The following is a 17,279-nucleotide window of genomic DNA, read 5'->3' as shown; positions in this document are numbered from 1 at the left end:
GAGAGATTATGCATTGCCTGTCATTTGTTGGTTTCAATTATTTCTTGACCCTTTAAAGGAAGGCAATAAAGCATAAACATGCTAGTTAAAAAAAAAAAAAAAAACATTCCATAACAAATTTTTATAATCTCAAATAACTTTCTGTGATCTAGTTTGAAATGTCCTGGAATTTAGCTTTACATTTAAAAAAAGCCATACAGGAGATTCCTGCTTTTGGTAGAAATCCCAGACTGCCACAACTAGTTTATTTATCAGATTGCCGCAACTAGTCTATTCATTTTATTTCCTGTCAATTTACTTTTCTAAGAATTTACTTTCAATCTGCCAATTTACTCAATAGTTTTTGGGCTACTTTTCTGATGCTTACATAGCACTACATACATAGCAGTTAATTGTTCCAACTGAGAGTGGAAAGAGAGAAAAAAAAGAAAATAATAGTTATTGAGCACCTACTAAATGCCATGCACATGGTTAGTTACTGTACCCGGGGCCAGTAATGTGATGAAGATTAAGATCAGTTGTATAATTTTAAGTGTTTTAATCTTATTTTATTGCTTGAGCAGCCTCAGAGGAGTGACCAAGTAGATATTTTAAAGCCATTTCACTTCTGCAGAATGAATATATCCCCAAAAAACTTTTTATTGCAGCGTTTTTCATATATTATGTCAAAGATAATGCTAAAAATTATAGATATCTAAGCTAAAAATCCAATTTTGACTCATCAAAGATTAAAAACAAAACATTGAAGTCTTAAACTGAATATAGAAGTACAGGAGGAATTAAACATGTCTCCAGTCAAAAAAATTATCCAGATTAAAACTATTATGATTTTTGAAATGCCATTCTTGTCAAATTGATTGTAAACTCTACAAGAGCAGGCACTGTCTAATCTCATTCCTTGTATCTCAAATGCTCAGCATGTTGACTAAACTAACTGCTTAATGAAAAAATAGACCAAAATATAAGGCAGGACCAGACATCTAATTCAGCTTTACTCTCCAGGACAGAGTACATTTCACCTAATCAGATTAGTCTGTGGCTAGTAAAACACACTCCAGTCACTTTTTGAGCTTAAATATTCTAAAGATCTAATAAGTGGGGGACTATGAATGAAATCCAATTATATCTGACACCAAATTCCATTTCCTTTCTATTGCATCTTTTTGCACAGTGTAATTTATTTGACAATTTACTATGTACATGAATTATATGTTTTGATGTACTTAGTGGACTCTCATAATTCTCTGTACTTTTATTTGATGTACCAAATAAGAGAAAGTTATGTCCCTAGGAACCAAAGCTATGATTTTAATAAACTGATTTTAAGTTACATGTAAGATATATAATTTCTACTGGGAAGATTGCCTTTCCTTTTTTCTTTTTTCAAAGATTTTATTTATTCATGAGAGACACACAGAGAGAGAGAGAGGCAGAGACACAGGCAGAGGGTAAAGCAGGCTCCATGCAGGGAGCCTGACACCGGACTCTATCCCAGGTCTTCAGAATTAGGCCCTAAGCTGACTGCCACACTAAGCCGCTGAGCCACCTGGGCTGCCCAAAGATTGCCTTTTCAATGTTATATATATTTTGAAATGTTAAGTGTCACCTATTAACACATTTTACTGATTCTAGAGGATAAAGATAGAAAAAAAATCTATTTAAAATAGATCACCTTCTTTATACCGTAAGTAACTACTTTTGGAAAAAGTGGAAAAGGCCTTATTTTATATAGATCTCACTAGCCAATATTTTGGAAAGATGATAGATTCAACACATCCCTATCCCCATCCTCTCCCAATTCCCATCAAAATATTTACTTCTGCTGGAGCCACTAGACCAAATGTGGGGCTTAAGGGTTTGATCAAGGCCTTGGACTAAGATGAACAGAAGACTTGAATTTCTGAGACTCTAACCTGGCTTGGAGAATATTCAAGAGCATGGATCCTGGAAAGAGTGTGGCATATGGATAATAAACATGAATAATCTAAGACAAATTACTTAGTAAAAACAAAACAAAACAAAACAGTTACCACTTTTCTTAGAGGGACAGTCTCCAAAACTAAAGAATCTCAAGCGTAGACTGTTCTTCAATAATCTTTCTCATAGATACGCAGATTAACAACGAAATCATATTAGGTCAGTTCTCAATTTCTTGAGAATATTCAGAAAAGGGGGCATGTACAGATAATTTTAGCCCTATATAAAGTTAAAAGTATTCAGAATCCATAATTTTAGTCCTATATAAAATTAAAAGTACTCAGAATGCATCATAAATTTTAATGAACTGAACAACAGATATAATAGAAAGTTCTGGAGAAACATTAGGAATTAACAGATGATTAGTGTCATGTGGATGATCTAATTGTTTTGTGAGATGGTCAGTAATAATCCATTTCTCTATTCATAAAGTTAAAAAAAAAAAAAAGCATAGTAACCAAAGCCATGTTCAGCTTCCTAGTAAAAGTTTCATTGGGTGTGTTGTTCAGAACTTTCCGTAGGAAAAAAAAAAAAAAAAAAAAAAGAACTTTCCGTAGAGTTAAATCCATAGAAAGTCTGTGAATTTCAGTTATTCATGACCCATGGATAATACACACTTGATTTAAATTGACCATAGAGGAGCACCTGAGTGGCTCCATTGATTAAGCCTCTGTCCTCCACTCAGGGATGGTCATGATCCCAGAATCCTGGGACGGAGCTCCTGAGCCCCGTGTCAGGCTCCCTGCTGAGCAGGGAGTCTGCTTCTCCCACTCCCCAGCCCCTCCCCTTCTTATACTCTATCTCTCTCAAATAAATAAATAAAATCTTCTAAAAATTTTAAATAAATTGACCATAGAAAATATTTATACTGCTGACACTAAAAGAGACTGGTTTGAGGGCAAAATTTCATACTGTAGTTTATTGTGTTTTGTGTATACATGCATCTTAGAGAAAAAGCTGAGAATCATTATATTTAAATATCATTATAAAGAACTACAAGATACTAGGGGAAATAGGCTATCTTTTTTTGAATTACATTAAACTCTAGCCCTTTTGATCTACAAACTTTATTGCCACTTTTATTTTTTTTTTATTTTTTTTTTTTTATTGCCACTTTTAGTTTATAAGTTCTATTTATACAGTCTTTTGGGTATTAAACTGTTTTCTCTGCAAATCTAGTTCCTTCTTATAAACCCTTTTTCTCTTGGTTCATTGACAGCTCATCAACCAACATATCTCAGCAGTGACAAACTTTAATGATTGAAGCACATATCTTGATTTCTCTCAGAATCTCAATATATTTCTGATTCAATACTGACTTTAGTTATTAGTTCATCCCCTCTCTTACTGTCTCCTTCCATCCATCAAGGATAAACTACATGTCAGGACTATAATCATTTGAACTGAGAGAAGAGAAAGGAATCAAATAACAGTAGTTCACGGTAACCCAGCTATCACTTATTTTAGCTTGCTGTAGCATTTATTTCTTAATGATTATATCCAATAACAAATTATACTATTCCAATTTTCTAATAAGTTCTTGAAAATTAAAATTAGTTATCGTTTGATAACAACCAAAGATTTGTTTGATATTTCTCTGGTGTGCTTCAAACTACCAAATCTGGAAGCAATCGCTATAATAAAATGTCATGTTATAAATATCATCCGATGATGATATCTGTTTAGCATATCAAGCTAAGCTTGTATTTTGAAGTATTTTAATGCTTCAATTGACAGAATCATGCACACTGTGCACCATGAGTCTTGTCTGGGAAACTTTGAATTTCATCGCAAAATTATTCCCTTTATTCACTATCTAACAGTTTATGCCTAGCATTTCAGAACAACAATTTCTATAGTCTAAAATTTCATGTTGAATCTAGGCTCTAGGAATATATATTTTCATCAACTTAAAATAAAACAAGGTTATAAAACATTTTGTAGATCATGATAAAAAATATGAGTTTATACATAGATCTATGTAAAATATACATTTATATGTATCCTACATTTACATATATTATAGATATATAAATATATAAATGTGTATGTATAATACATGTTTTATAAATATTTATATATGACATATAAATGTAGGAAAAAAGTATCTAGTTAAATAGACAAGCTACATGTTGTAACAAAAAAAATAAGAATTAAGAATTTAACAGATGGGATTTTATTCTGCTGTTAGAATAAAACTAGCAAGGAAAGTAATTGTGGAGTATGTTAAAATCAAAAACAGAGACCAGCCTTGGAAATTTTGTTAGCAGACAAAACCAGTTTAGTCATACAAATAAAGCTTAATTTAGCTTGTTTGCGAAGCTAACTTCACTGGGGTCATTCATTGCTTAGGCCCCTGGAAATCAGAAGCAAAACCTAAACTGTCTCCCAAGATTGATGGAAGGTAACTATTGACCAATTTTCCTATCATTTAAGAAAATACTGATATTATAACAAATCACTGTGAAGAATAGACAGTCACTGCCTTCTCATCACATAAGCTGAGCCTTTTTATAGCAATATACTCCTGAGCCTCATTCCAGATTTTGGTTTGAGAGCACCCGGTCTGCAAATCACCTTTTTGGCACATGCAAAATAAACATCTACTAATCCCTACCTTGGTGATTCATTGGTTTTCTTTCTATTTCTTCTGAATTTTTGACAAGTAAACATTGCCCACTTTATACATGGATGTGTGTGTTTATAGTAAGCAGAATAATGAAACTCTTCCCACCAAAGATTTCTACATCCTCATCTCTGCAATCTGCGAATAGATTACTTTAGGGGGCAAAGGGGGAGAAAGGTTGTAGATAGAATTAAGGTTGCTAATGATCTGACTTCAAAATAAGGAGGCTAGCCTGACTTTCTCTGGTGAATCCAATGTATTCACAAAGATCTTTAAAGATGAAAGAGGGAGTCAAAAGTTTCGGAGATGGTGACACACTATGAGAAGGATTCTATCTGCTTTTTGTTTTAAAGATGAAGGGAAAGGACTATGTGCCAAGAAACAATTGGGCTCTTGAAGCTGGAAAAGGCTAGGAGAGCAGATTCTGTCTTAGAGCCTGCAGAAGGAATGCAACCCTGCCAACACCTTGATCTTAGCCTAGTAAAACCTGTGTTGGATGTATAATCTAAAGAAGTTTCAAGCCACTGAATTTGTGATACTTTATTACAGAAGTAGTAGAAAACTGACATGTTATGTATTAGCAAATTAGTATGTCTGTATTTTAACGTATTTTTGTTTGAATCATATCAATATCTTATCCAATTTATGTAATTCAGGAATAAATATGCTGTTTATTTTTTACCTTAAGATTAAGTATTTTGGGGCACCTGGGTGGCTCAGTGGTTGAGCGTCTGCCTTTGGCTCAGATCGTGATCCTGGGGTCCTGGGATCAAGTCCCACATAGGGCTCCCTGCATGGAGCCTGCTTCTCCCTCTGCCTATGTCTCGGTCTCTCTCTGTGCCTCTCATGAATAAATAAATAAAATCTTAAAAAAAAAAAAGATTAAGCATCTTTGCCTCTCTATAGTGAATAGATTTTCAGATATCATTCACTTAATGCTACCAAAATAGCACTTATAAAGCAGAATAATGTTTTCCTCATTATAAAAGTGTATGGTGTCTATGTGCATGAGTATTGAAAGAAGTAAAATTATGTGCTTGTAAAGGATTTGCTATTCTGTTAAGGTTTGCACACACAGACACACACACACACACACACACATAGAGACATAAACACATTTTATTTTTGAGATAAAATGTATATACAGTGGAAGGCATAAATCTTGTGTAAAATTTGGAATTTAAAAAATGTATAAATCTAGGTAACCGATGCCTTAATGAAGGTATGGAACATTCCCATCCTTCTAGAAATTTTCCTTTTGCCCTTTTCTAGTAAATCAGTGTCAATCATCATAACACCTCCCCTTATTCGTTTATCTATTCTCCTGTTGAACAGCTGAGCTGTTTCTAGTTGAGGCTGTTATAATAACCTGCTATAAACACTTGAGTACAAGTCTTTTTGAGTTCATATCTTTAGTTAAATAACTATAAGATGAATTGCTGGGTCATAAGGTAGTTGTATGTTTTATTTTATAATAACCTGTCAAACAGATGTCCAAAGTGACTCATTTCACACTATCAGCAAATATGAGGGTTTATAGTTAATTTTGTAATCAGTATAAATTATCTAATTCTATTTTGGTTTTATTTCAAGATTCTTTGGCTATTCTTGGTCCTTATCACTTCCCTTAATGAAGCAGCTTGTCAAATTCTAAAATCAAATCAGCTCTGTTTTTATTTGAAGTAAATTAGATCTATAGGTAATATTGGGGAGAATTAGTGTTTTACCTATATTACATATACATAGCATGAAGTATAATTTGTTTTAATTCCTATTATTTTGTAATCTTTAGTGCAGAGTTATGTAATATATTTCATTAAATGTATGCCCAAGTGTCATTTATTTTGATGGTATTCAAGTAGAATTATTTTTCATGTTATTGTCCAGTAGTTTGTACTATTATACATAAATTAACTGATTTTTATAATGTTCTTCTATCTTTGCTAAATTTAAAAGTTTGCTATTTAATCACTAGCTTAATTATTAGTTCATTTTTATTTTTACAGATTGCTTAGGATTTTCTATGTAATGTATGATGTCTATGCATAAAGGAAGTTTCATGTCTGTTTTTTTTTGTTTGCTTATTATTTACTTATTTGTTTGTTTATTTATTTATTTCACTCATGAGAGACAGAGAGAGAGGCAGATATAGGCAGAGGGAGAATCAGGCTGCTCGCAGGGAGCCCATGTGGGACTTGATCCCCAGACCAGGATCACACCCTGAGCAGAAGGCAGATGCTAAACCACTGAGCCACCCAGGCATCCCTTATTTTTTCAAAGTTTATGCATTTTTTTCTTGAGTATTGAACTGATTAGGGTCTACAATGGAATGCTGAATTTTCAGGATGAGTCTTCCTGGTTTACTTTCTGATATTATGGAGAAGCATTTAATATTTCACCATCACATATATTAACAGTAAGCTTTACATGCATGTTCATTAACCGATCAAGGAAATTTCCTTCTATCTCTATTCAGTTGAGAATTTTAATCACAAATGGCAATAAATTTTGCCTAATGTTTTTCTGCATCTATTGAAGTAATCACATGACCTGTTCAGATAACGTGATGATTAATTTTGTAAGCATACATACCTGGAGTAAACACAAATTGTACATGTAAGAAAATCCCAGGGGAATATCCTGACCTTTTAAATAAAATTGAAAGTACCATACCTCCTTATTTATATGAAGGTACTTAAGAACTTTGAGGAAGGAGGGTCATCTGGGTGGCTCAGCAGTTAAGTGTCTGCCTTAAGCTTAGGGCATGATCCTGGAGTCCTGGGATGGAGTCCCACATCGGGCTCCTTGTATGGAGCCTGCTTGTCCCTCTGCCTGTGTCTCTGCTTCTCTCTCTCTCTCTATGTCTCTCATGAGTAAATTAAAACAATCTTTAAATAAAGAACTTTGAGGAAGGAGCTTTAATAAAAATAAACATATATATATAGTTCTTCCCTAGTCTTTACCAAAGAGATGTATGGCCCAAAAGGACTAACTCTATATTGAGGAAATAAATAAGAATACCCAGATCTTTAAGAGGTTCGATAGGGTCTGATTTGATACTAAACAACAGATATCAAGTGATTGAGCAATCAAATCTTATCAGAAGCTAAATTTTGGCAGTGCCACTAAGTCAAAGAATTGGGCAGCCTCAGAAGGTTATATAACTGGATATGGTATATTCAGAATTGGCCCAGGAAGACCAGAGAACAAGAATAAGTTTCATAGATAAGTGGTTTCAATTCTCATATTATCTATCACTCTTGTGCCAATGTCTCTCCCTTAGCACATATCTATGGCTTCATGGGTAGTTCCATATGAACATCTATAAGAAGAGGAAAAATTCCTGGGCCTTTTCCACAGATTGGTTACTGAGTAAGTTAAATATAGAATGCTGAGACACTGGAGACTCATTCAAGTATATCCTTAGAGTCAGAAGAATGTGGAAAAACTGACCAGCAGGCAGAGCTTTGGGCCATAGATCTGGTCAGTTATTTTTTTTTTTTTTTAATTTTTTTTTTTTTATTTATTTATGATAGTCACAGAGAGAGAGAGAGAGGCAGAGACATAGGCCGAGGGAGAAGCAGGCTCCATGCACCGGGAGCCCGACGCGGGATTCGATCCCGGGTCTCCAGGATCGCGCCCTGGGCCAAAGGCAGGCGCCAAACCTCTGCGCCACCCAGGGATCCCTGGTCAGTTATTTTGTGGACAGAGAGAAGCAGCCTGAAGTAAGGATGTAACTGGACCCCTAGGCAGTAGTGAATGAATTGATTTTCATCAAAGTTTGGAAGGAGGAAGTCCCAGGTAAAATAAATGCTGATAGAACTGTGGAAGCAGACATAAAATGTAAGAATTGATGCATTAGACAGTAATGTTCATCAGTGAGCATCCGCTGCTGTCAATGTGTGTGATTCATTTAAGAATTTGCAAAGGAGGATGTTTCACCTGCCCCCAAAGTGAATTAGTTTTAATGGAATTTAATAGTATTTTCATCTTTTTTAAACTACAAAAATCTTATTGTTAAGAGATTTCATAAGGATATTTACTTTAAAATCATTTTGAGTAAATAAGTTATTTATCTATTATTTTTGTTATTTTTGAGAAGAATTTTCATTAAGCTTTTACCTAAAATAAAGTATCTTACTTGGACTGTGTTTTAGTCAGAGTTCTCAAGAAAAATAGAACCAATAAGAATAAATAGATGATAGATAGATAGATAGATAGATAGATGATAGATGATAGATAGATGATAGATAGATAGATAGATAGATAGATAGATAGATGATAGATAGATAGATAGATAGATAGATAGATAGATAGATAGATGATAGATAGATAGATGATAGATAGATAGATGATAGATGACAAATAAAATAGATCATAAAAATTATGGAGACTTAGAAAACCCATGATCTGCCATCTGGAAGCTGGAGACCTAGGAATGCTGGTAGTATAATTCTAGTTCCAGTCAGAGGGGCTGAGGCTAACCTCTCACTATGTGCTCAGATGGCCATTCCTCAGTGCAGGCCATTGATGGGGTTGGGAGGAGGGAGACAGAGAGAGAATGAGAGAGAGAGAGAGAATTCTCTTATATCTCTTTCTTTTCCGATAAGGAAACTAATCCTATCATGAGGCCATCATTCTCATGATCTCATCTGAACCTTACCAATTACGAATAGCTTCACCTCCAAATATCATTATATTGGGCATTAGAACTTCAACATATGAATTTGGTGGAGGAGGGGACACATTCAATCTGTAACACAAAGTAATGGAAAACAGTTTTTGTGTTTGAGAGAAAGCCTGTGGAAGTACTGATAGAGATATCTGCTAATATTTCAAGCTGCTGGAACCTCCAATCCCCCAGGAAAAATCTTGGCACAAAAGCTCAGCCCACTATATTATGAAAAAGCATTGAGCATCTGAGCATCAATCACCCTGACTTTCATGTATTGTGCTGAATTGGGTTTCTGTAGACTGGGATGCACATACTGTAAGGAAACTTTAATTGCCTTATGAAGAAAAAGGGGAAAAAAAGTTATAGCAGAGGTCACTGACATTCCAGCAGAGGAGTCCAAGCAGCTGAATCAGTGATAGAATGACTAATTTTAACACAATATTACACCGGTTGCTTAGCCTGTGGAAGGAAATAAATGTAAATGTTTTGCAACCAAGTATGTGTGTCATTAGTGATTTCTACCAGCATTGTTTACCCTTCAACACCTTGACCTGAAGATTTTTACCCATAATCTTCACCTAGTACCAACAACAAGACACCTGCAAAAGAAGCAACAGCCAGTTGGAAAACATAAGTAATTCATAGATATGAACAAGTCGCTGATCTTGACAACTCACATGAATGTCCAATAGTCCATGAAAATGAAAATGGTAGTCACTGAAGCTTTGACTGCACACAGCATGTGATCCCTCTTGCCAAAATGTTTCTAGCTACTGACTCTTCTGAATCTCTAAACAATGAAGAGAAAAGGAAAACAATAAGCTCTCAACATAGTACTATGCCTCAAGGAGAAGGTATTACTATTACTGTACTGCATATATATATATATGTATATATATGCTTATTTACTGCATATATATATATATGCTTATTTTACTTTTCAAAAGAAACATGTTTTCTAAAATGAGGTCCATATTTTGCATCAACATCAGGTTACTAGTGTTATGTCTAAGTTATAAATTCCAGTAAGTCTCTTTGGTTCACAATTATATGTAAAATCATCAATGATTTATTCTGTGCAATGATCCAGAAAACATATTCAGAATTACTCAGATGCATTAGAGTCAAGTTATAATATAATAAATTAATGGGATAAGATGAAGCCAGTACAGGTGAAAAAAAATGTTCAGCAGCTCCAAAATGAAGACAGAGTTTAGATTATAGTAAAATGAGAGATGGGGACAAACTTAGTACCTCTGATACATATATGAAAAAGAAAATATAATATCTAAGTAAAGCCATAACTCTGTAAGAAATATCTTATCAAGTAATATCTCAGTAAAGACATAATATCCTGAGAAATTGCTATATACAATGCATTGAGTTAAGTATTTCATATACAGAAACTATCACCTGTGAAGTGGGTGCTATTTTTTTTTAGTGGGTGCAATTATATCTATTTTTTAAAGGTATTTATTTATTTATTTATTTATTTATTTATTTATTTATTTATTCGTTCATTCATTCATTCATTCATTCGAGACACAGAGACACAGGCAGAGGGAGAAGCAGGCTCCATGCAGGGAGCCCGACGTGGGACTCGATCCCGGGACTCCAGGATCACCCCATGGGCAGAAGGCAGGTGCCAAACCACTGAGCCACCTAGGGATCCCCTATTATATCCATTTTTAAAGAAGGAAACTGAATAAAGTGATCACACCAGATTACAGAGTGACTAAACTAATAATCGCTAAAATAAAGTTAACAAAAACAGTTATAACAATAGATATAATTAATTAGTGCTTACTATGCATGAAGTATTGTGTAAAAAAATAAGAGTTGTCAACATGAAGTAAGTAGTCCATACATCTGTTGTACAAAATATTGCTAATTTTTTTTGGTAAGTTGGTAAGCAAGTTGATCCTCGTAGTTTGTCTGAAAGAACCATTATTTGAAAAGTAACATACTCTATTTTTTGCGAGTTTATTTTGATTATTTTGATGAAATACAGGTCCAATTTCCAGGCTTTCAAGCATTTTAGAGAATTTTAAAATTTTGTTTTGCAATTAAGGGAACAGGATTTTCTCCTTTTGTATGTTCAATATCCACTACCGCAGCAATAGAAAATGAATAAAACTAATATGAGCTCAGGTGTATCAAACCTTAATTTTTAAAGTATTATCAGTTAATAATGTTAAGTTTTTTACTTGATTATACTAGAAATATTTAACTATTTACTCTGTGACACCCTTTTCTAGTTTCCTGCACTCAGCATACTTATATCAAATAGTTCTCACATTGTTTGGATTCTATGTCATGGCAAAAAAATTGCCAATCCTGTTATAACTATGGAAAAAGTATGAATAAATGGATGTTGAGTTAGCATTTGTGTAAGTACAAATATTTTCATTCATTGCATCTAGTTTTCATTTAGAAATCTGTCCTTCTACTTTATGTTTTTGGTCTGCATTAACAAGATTTTTTTTTTTTTTTTCAGAAGTGCCATCTGGACACATCTCAGGGCAGAACTGAAGAAAACAGACCTTTGGAGTCAGGCCGACTCTAAAGTGGGGGCTTGAATCCCAACTTGAGACACCAATTTGCTGAGATATCTTAGACAAGCTGTTCAAATATTTCAAGGCTTCTTCTTATCTATAAATGTGAAAAATAAGAATTCCACTTTCCAAAAGTGCTTAGACAAGTGCCTGACACATAGTAAGCATTCCATAGATGTGACTTATCATTGTCCTTATTATTGTTATTAAATGAAAAATTAATGAACTATAAATAAGATCAATTGAAGAAACATCAAAAGATGATGTCTCCTAACTACCAATTTCTTGGGCCATTGGTTTCAAAAATAAAGATTAAATCAGCCATACTCAAACCAAAACAAAAATTATGTCTTTCTTGCTATTGCACAAATTCCAATACCTGGATTTTCTTTTTCATGACTTAAAATTATTTTTTAAAATGGTCTATGTTTCATGATATTATAAATAGAATTCTTAATATGTTTATGCTTTTACTATTAGTTTTGGAGCTATGAGAATAACTATGATTTTGAATATGGAGGCTTAAGTATGTATCCTCCAAGAATTCAAATGAAATTAATCTTCAAAGGCATTCAGCAATTAATTTCTATTGAAAGTTCACTATTTGTTCCAATAGTAACACCAATTTTTGTTCCTTTTCAAATTTCAGCATGTGTATATAGTTGATCCTCAAACAACATAGGGGTTAAGGGCACAGTCAAAAATCCACATAAAACTTTTTAACTCCCCCCAAACTTAGTGTTGACTAAAAGCCTTACAGATAACATAATCAACACATATTTCATAAAATAAGGTAGAGAAGAAGATATCTTTCAAAAATCATAAGAAAAATATATGTACAGAACTTTATTTATCCAAAGAAATATATGTGTAAGTGAACCTGTGTAGTTCAAACCTGTGTTATTGAAGGGTCAACTGTATTTGGGAACAAGAATGATTTATGTAAATACATTAATTTCATTTCATTGTATTGTTCTGTGATACAGGAAAAAGCATTTAAAATATTTCATTTAAATAAAACCAAATGCAAATAAAGTTTGGCATCTTTGGATGTATTTTGCCCCAAGATTCTTGAATTTTTCATAGAAAGTCCTTAAGAATATAAAAGTGGTAAGAGAAATGTAGTTGCCATTGTTAATACTAGAATCCCAAGAAATAAATGTCCTCCAATTCAGAAAATTTCCTACTCATTATAAATATTCATATTACTCCTTCCTATGAATATTTATGGACACACATTTCTAACAATGTTCATTGAAACAGCCAGGGAAACATTCAGTTGAAAATCTCCAACTTAAAACACTGTGGAAATTTATCTCAATGAGATAACTATTCTACTCATCCATATGATGGGGGGGTGTCTGTATGTGATTAAAATTAGATTTAATTTTATTTCAGAAAACAATAAACTAAAGAATGTATAACTGATCTTGGAGAAAACTGAAAAAAATTACAAATTTCTCCTCATACTTACATTCTTCACTGAGTACCAAGCATTGTGCTGGGTTCTAGGAATGTAGAAGTGTGTGCACACACACACACACGCACACAGAGAAAGAGACACCTATATAATGTACACATATGTATATGTAAGATGTGTATTTACATCTATACATTTCCCTTTATAAAGCATCTAGCAAGAGATTCATAAATGTGGTGAAAATGATAGTGACACTAAAATTGTTCTTTCTATACTGATATACTAGCATTAAGAGAGAGAAGAAAGAGGAAATCTCTCTCTACAACTATGGTATTGTCCAAAGGGGAAGATCAAATATGTGGGAACTGTTGAGAATTTTGACTTTTTATATTGTCTCACTGATTCTCTGAAGGTAATGATTAGGCTTGTGTTCACTGGCATCGATTCTTCTGACTTTTGTGCTATTTACAACCATTATATTTGAGCTAACTCTCTAGGCCATAGCTAGTGCAATGAGGTGCTATTTGGGTCATCTTATATTAGGCATGATGTCTAAAATAGTCAGCTATCCTTCTCTTTAACATTGAGGCCAATTAACTAGAAGCAGTTCAGTAGGGCTACCACCAAACTATAAGCCTGAATTATGGGAGGAATAAAGAAGTTCAGGTCTAATTATTTAATATATCTAAGTTTATTTATGATGAATAAAAACTGCATCTTTGAAAAGGATGTGAAGTCTTCAGAATGAGTCTCTGAGGTGTGGTTGTCATTGGCAACTATTGCATTAGGCTTTTCACAGATTATGGGAGGTTTTAATAGTCAAGAATAATCAATATTCCCATAGTATCCCCTTAGAATGGCCATCCCATTTTATTTTGCAAGACATTTGAATAACTCGGGAAAGAAAGCTATTAGAGCACAATTAGTTTTGATTAAGCTTAATGTTTTCTCTTAACTATTTTTCTTAACTTCGGAGAAGATATTAATTTATATCAACTGACTAGGGTCTTCTGTATCAAAGTAATCCATACTCAAAATGGATTAATTTTTAATCTGTTTCAGGAATGAGACATCTCAAAAATTCTAAGCCACTTTTTGTAATAGCAGAATTTTAAAAATAAGATAGAGAAACAAAGCAGAGTATGAAATATATAGAATAGGTACAATTCCTAGTACTTAATAACAGTGAAATATAATAGAAAATGCAAAGAATAAACTGAGAAAACTGTTTCAACTCAAATAAAACCCCTATTTCTTAAGTGGTAAAGAATAAAACCATAAAATGTGCATCCTTCTCTAGTTTATACTCCAAAATGTGATAACTTAGTAATATTTATTAAATGTTAATTATTATAACCTAAAAATATAAGTTAATAGATCAGTACAAGGTTGAATTGAATTAAATCAAATTTGTTTAAACAATTAATGCTATTTTTAAAAAAATTATTAATTTGAAAAAATTATTTGAATAAGCATCTGAGACATGTTAGACAAGTTATTAGAATGAACACAATAGTTATAATAATCCTTCACTTTCCACCCTTTGTGAAATAAATAATTGGGAAAAAGAGAAAAAACCTACATCAAAATGGAAAACAGAAAAAAAAAAAGGAAAACAGAAGATAAGTATTATTAGTGTTAGAGTTTCAATGACAAGACCTTGACAGAAGCATTGAGAACCTGTCTCATACCTCTCTTTATCCATTTGACCCTTTCTTCCTCTCCCATCCAAAAAAGAGAACAGAAGATTGAGAAGATATTTAAAAACTGTCTCTACCATTCCCAACTAAACGGATGACAGAGGTAAGAAGTCTGGGCTTTCCTTTCTTCTGACTGGCTAAAGAAGGCTATCAGAGGTCAAAGATTTCCTTCTAATGTAGAAAGTCATGACAATTAAGTTCAGTCATAGCAATATACCTGAAGTTTACACTTGGTATCATTAACTATAAAAAGCAAAGACCTCAACAAAGAAAAAGGCCTCAGGATATATAACAGAAGTCAGGTATCACATTCTTATGAGTTTCACAAAGATGTTTTCAGGCAAAAAAAAAAAAAAAAAAAAAAAAAAGGTCTCCAAGTCATTGCTGGCTTTCTATGTATTTAGCTCTTTTTGCCCATTGTTCCCATAGTCTCCCACTGGACTAGAAATTTAACATCAAGTTTCAATGTTTTTACTTCCCTCCCTGAAGATCGTTATGGGTAAATTTGGTCAAGCATGTCACTTGGTAATGAAAAACCCTGTTCAACTTGGATACATACTATATAACCAAACAGAAGAGATGTTGTCTACCTCTGTGGTCAACAAATAGGTAGGTTTCCACTAATCAAACCATTTATTCAGAACTCAAAGAAAATGGGAGATAGCATGGTCTGAAATGGATTTACTGTTGGAAAATATGAAGTTAAACATATGACTGATTTAAACAAAGTTCCAAAGAAAAAGTGTATGTATAAAATTTAACAGGAAAAGAGAGATTTTTAAGATTAGGAAATATTGTATAGGTAAATAACATGATTACTGAATTAAAACTATGGGGACACCTGGGTGGATCAGTTGTTGAGCGTGTCCCTTTGGATCAGGGCATGATCCTGGAATTCCAGGATCGAGTCCCGCATCTGGCTCTCTGCATGGAGCCTGCTTCTCTTCCCTCTGCCTATTTCTCTGCCTCTCTCTGTGTGTCTTTCGTGAATAAATAAATAAAGTCTTAAAAAAAAAAAACTACAATAGTATTCAGGTGCCTGAGTGACTCAGTTGGTTAAGTGTCTGACTCTTGATTTTGGTTTGGTTCATGACCTCAGGGTGGTGAGACCCAATCCTGCATCAGGCTCTGCACTGGGCATAGAGTTTGCTTCAGATTCTCTCCCTCCCAAAGATAGTTAATGGTAATGTATGAGTATGGCATGATGTGTCTGACATTCAGGAGGAAATGCAATTATATGTACACATATTTTAAAATGTTCCCTTTAACTTATTATGTCTATTTTTAGAAAACTATTCTCAGACTAGAGACAGAAGTATGAAAAAAGAGTGAGGTTCATCTTTGTTCACCAAAGTTAGTTGAACTCAAATAATAATCTTAGTAAGTTGCTAATTATATACTGTTTAAAGAAATATATGTATTCAATAACTTTTAAAAATATAATTCTACTCAATGTTCCTCAAACTATTAAGTGAAAAAAGATCAAATATAAGCTGGATAGTAGTATCAAGCAGTAGTTTTTATACTATAAGCTATATGTCTAAATAAAATATACTGATCAAATTTTCTCTTGATCTTGAAATTATAGAAGATTTTAATTTTCTCATTATGCTTTTCTATATTTTCATATTTCTTGAAAAAACTTAACATGGTCTTCTGTAATCATCAAAAACTATACTATTAATAACAATATATAGGAAATATGAGTCTAGATAAATCATTTTGATGTTTTCATAGAAGATTTATCAAACAAAATGAAAAAATCAATAAAAATTCAGGAAAGAGAATGTTAAGTTACCTGTAAAGAGAAAAATTAGAGAGGAAGACAAACCATGAGAGATTCCTAACTCTGGGAAACAAACAAAGGGTTGTGGAAGGGGAGGTGTGTGGGGGGATGAGCACTGGGTGTTATATGTAGGCAAATTGAATTTAAATAAAAAATTAAAATAAAATAAAATAAGTTACTCATAAAGGAATAAAAATCTACGCAATATTATTTGTCGTTTTGACTGAAGTATAAGAAAAAATAGAATAGTTGCAAAGCTCTGAAAATAATTCTGTAATATCAAAGCAATGTGCACATAGCCATAAGATAGCCATTGTCAATTGTGTGTGATCTTAGAAAACATATTAATTATATACCTTTAATAAACTTGTAAGCTATTAAATTGACAGTATTAAAACTAGTCATACATGTGCTATAATTATGGTTTAAGTTTGGTTACAAAACCAATTAGAATCTATAATGTAAAAAAATAAAATAGAATAATTTATGACTCCATATAAAATTAACAAAGTCATGTAGATACATGAAAGCTGAAAACAT

The sequence above is a fragment of the Canis lupus genome, chromosome 3, assembly GCF_011100685.1.
Source record: "Canis lupus familiaris isolate Mischka breed German Shepherd chromosome 3, alternate assembly UU_Cfam_GSD_1.0, whole genome shotgun sequence".
NCBI classification, from domain to species: domain Eukaryota; kingdom Metazoa; phylum Chordata; class Mammalia; order Carnivora; family Canidae; genus Canis; species Canis lupus.
The sequence above is the reverse complement of the archived record's forward strand: the minus strand, read 5'-3'. Positions refer to the sequence as shown.